This window comes from Equus przewalskii, chromosome X, assembly GCF_037783145.1.
Source record: "Equus przewalskii isolate Varuska chromosome X, EquPr2, whole genome shotgun sequence".
Taxonomy (NCBI): Eukaryota; Metazoa; Chordata; class Mammalia; order Perissodactyla; family Equidae; genus Equus; species Equus przewalskii.
The window spans coordinates 59,673,351-59,677,119 of record NC_091863.1 but is presented as its reverse complement, the minus strand read 5'-3'; positions in this window follow the sequence as shown (position 1 = coordinate 59,677,119).

Here is a 3,769-nt window from a genome sequence, read left to right as displayed (position 1 = left end):
CGAGCCGCGCGCCGCAGCGGCGATTGGCCGAGGCCCGCGGGCGCCCGCGCTCTGCCATTGCTCCGAGGCGCTGTCCGTTTGCTGGGGCGCTGGGGCGACGTGCCGCTTCCATTTGTCACGTCCAGCACGCAGCGAGCTGCTGCGAACCTTCGCGATCAGGGGCGGGAGCGGAAGGCGGTGCCGCGGGGCCTGCCAGTGGTGGGGAAGGGAGTCGGGTGGCGTCAGGGAGCGGACGTGGAGAGAGTGAGAGAACCAAGGGCGCCGCCCCGGTCCCCGCCGCCGCGCCCAGGGCAGCTACAGCGCCGCCCAAACTCACGGCAGTCTGCGGAAAAGCACCGCCTTCCATCCCCTGGAATTCCCGGCACCCCTGCCAGGATCCATGCAAATGGCACCTCCTTTTGGAAAACTTCTCTGGTTTTCCAGCTCCCCAAAATGGAATTCTACGTCAGGCTGCTCAGTGGCTTTAATAATCGAGACCTCTCAGAAGTCGGGAAAGGCCCAGGACCCCCGCTCCTCCTTTCTTATAGTAAAAAGTGCAATGTAATTCTTCTGGTTACAACGCAGTTAATGCTAACGGCAAACACATGTAGCATTTTTCATATATTAACTAATGCTGGCAAAACTCGGAAGTAGGTACTGTCACCCTCATTTTACAGGTGATGCGTTGTAGGGCCTGGGCCTTGCTTGCTCAGCGGAAAGCACCAGGCCCGTTGCAACCATGTGTCCTGGCGCCCTTCTGGGCAGGCAGCCCAGCTACCGAGATTTGTAACGATCTGGGCCTGGCTAACCTGGATCCTCCCTTGAGGGGAACATCGGGTCTTACAGGGACACACAGCCCCTCCATGTGAGCTACTGTTCCTGGGAACGCTGGTTGTACCCAGGACAGCCCTTTGGCAAGCGTGCAGCCTTTGTTCCTCTGCCTACTTAAGCAAGCTTCTCTTGGGGGGTGGTTGCGGGCTAGGCATGCTTCTGTCCAGCGGGCTGCCACTGGACACTCTCCCTTTAAGTAAGGCCCAATAAACCTTTATGTCTTGTTCACAGTCTCAGGGTCATTTCTTCGGTCTCTCGGCACAATATCCTGCTGCCCTAGCCCAGCTGGGCTTGTGGGGGAACATGCATCAAGAGATTTAGTGATGTGCTTAGGGTTTCTTGGAAGTGATGGGTTCAAACCTAGGTAGTCGAGATGTAGAGTCCATACACTTAACTATGCTGTAATACAGACACCGTTACTAGGAACTAGGTACCTGGTGTCCAACATGCTTACAGAGTTGGCTGGAATGAAGTAATTTGAATCACAAAAATTTCCCACATATGGCATTCAAGGTCCAGGTAAGATGTAGGAAGCATTAACTCATAGCGCATTGGTATTGAGACACAAATGCATCTGTCTAATAATGAGATGCAAGTTTAAAGTTATAAGATTAACATGTTTCTCTCAATCTTGTCAATGTATATTTGGGAAACCAAGGAGTTACTCCAAATGCATCTACATTTAAGGCCCAGATAGGCCTCCTGGCCTCCCCATGGTCAGCTCTACATACATTTAACACTTATTTCATTCCATCTGGGTTATCGTAGCAGTGTGAAGCAATTCCTTTTGGATAAAATAGAAACGCAACCAAGGGGCTCTGCAGGGAAAATGAAAAGAGCATACAATCTGACAGCCTGAATTTAACAATACTTCCCAATTATTGAGCACTTACTGTTTGCCAGGCACTGTGCTAAAGGCTGAACATACATGATTCATTTACTCCTCAATAGCTTTGTGAAGTAGGTAGTATTATTATCTCTATTTTACAGATGAGAACATTAAAGCTCATAAAGATCAGAAAGTTTTATCCACTACACATCTGAAGTAGCAGCAAAGATGCTAAGATGGGAAGAAGCCTTAGACAACACAAAAAAGGCCAGTGTTGCTGAAAAATACAGTGGGAGGAAGAAGGGACTAAAATTACACTGAAGAGGCAAGGTAAGCAGGGACCAGATCCTCTGGGCCTCCTAACCATAATAAAAATGTGATATTTATCCTAAGAGCAATGAGAAGCCGTTTGTTGCAGTCACCGTTGCCTACTCAACAGCCATTCCCCAGCCACCTCCTTCCTTGCTAACAGAAACCGGATTTGATTACTGGGCCAGTGACAGGGAAGATAGGCTTATTTCAAAGCCCCAAGGGACGAATCACGATTGACTTCAATACAATACGATTGTCTAATAGATGTTATTCACATTTTCCAAATTTGTCTTAATAATGTCCTTTATACCAAATATTTTGGTCCCAGATCCAGTCAAGGATCATACATTGCGTTTAGTTTTTGTGTTTCTTAACTCTCCTTTAATCTGGGACAGTTTCTCAACCTTTCTTGGTCTTTCATGTCATTGACAATTTTTTAATAGTACAGACCATTTATTTTGTTGAGTCTCCCTCAATTTATTTGTCTGCTGTTTCCTCATGATTGGATTCAGGCTATGTATTTTTGGTGGGAATACTATGTAAGTAATGTTGCGTCCTCAGTGCAATCATATTAGGAGACCCATAATGTTGGCTGGTATTATTATTGGTGATGTTAACTTCAGTCGTTTGGTTAAGGCAGTGTGTGACACATTTCACTACCATAAGATTACTCTTTTGCCCTGACAGTAAGCAATAAGCAATTTGTGGGAAGATATTTTCAGCCTATGTAAACATCCTGTTCATCACTAGTTTTACCTCCATTGATGATTCTTAATTTTTTTTATCCATGGGTTTTATTCAGTGTTTCTGAGTTTTTTGGTGGCCTGCAAAACTTTCAGGTTACATTTTCTGTTTGTTTTAAATTAGGTTATTGAGGTATAATTTATATACAGTAAAATTCAACTATTTTAGTGTACTCCAGGTACTTTATTTTTACTGTTTTAAATTATTTTATTGAGGTCATAATGGTTTATAACCTTGTGTAATTTCAGGTGTACATTCTTATTTATCAGTTTCTGTATAGCCTGCATCGAGCTTAACACCAATACTCCAATTTTTATCCGTCACCATATATATGTGCCCCTTTACTCCTTTTGCTCACCCACCAGCCCCCTTCCCTTCTGGCAACCAATAATGTATTCTCTTTGTCCATGTGTTTGTTTATCTTCCACGTATGAGTGAAATCATGTGGTGTTTGTCTTTCTCTGTCTGGTTTATTTCACTTAACATGATACCCTCAACGTCCATCCATGTTGTTGCAAATGGGACAATTTTCTCTTTTTTATGGCTGAGTAGTGTTCTATGGTGTATATATATCACATCTTCTTTATCTAATCATCAGTTGACAAGCACTTATGTTGCTTCCACTTCTTGGCTATTGTGCACAATGCTGCGATGAACATAGAGGGGAGTAAATCTCTTGGAATTGTTGATTTCATCTTCTTTGGATAAATACCCAGTAGGGGGATAGCTGGATCGTATGGTATTTCTATTTTTAAATTTTTGAGAAATCTCCATACTGTTTTCCATAGTGTCTGCACCAGTTTGCATTCCCACCAGCAGTGTATGAGGGTTCCCTTTTCTCCATATCCTCTCCAACGTTTGTTATTTTTTGTCTTGTTAATTATAGCCATTCTGACAGGTGTAAGGTGAAATCTCATTGTAGTTTTGATTTGCATTTCTCTAATAATTAGTGATGTTGAACATCTTTTCATGTGCCTGTTGGCCATCTGTATATTTTCTTTGGAAAAATGTCTGTTCAGATCCTCTGCCCGTTTTTTGATCAGGTTGTTCATTTTTGTTGTTGCTGAGTTGTAT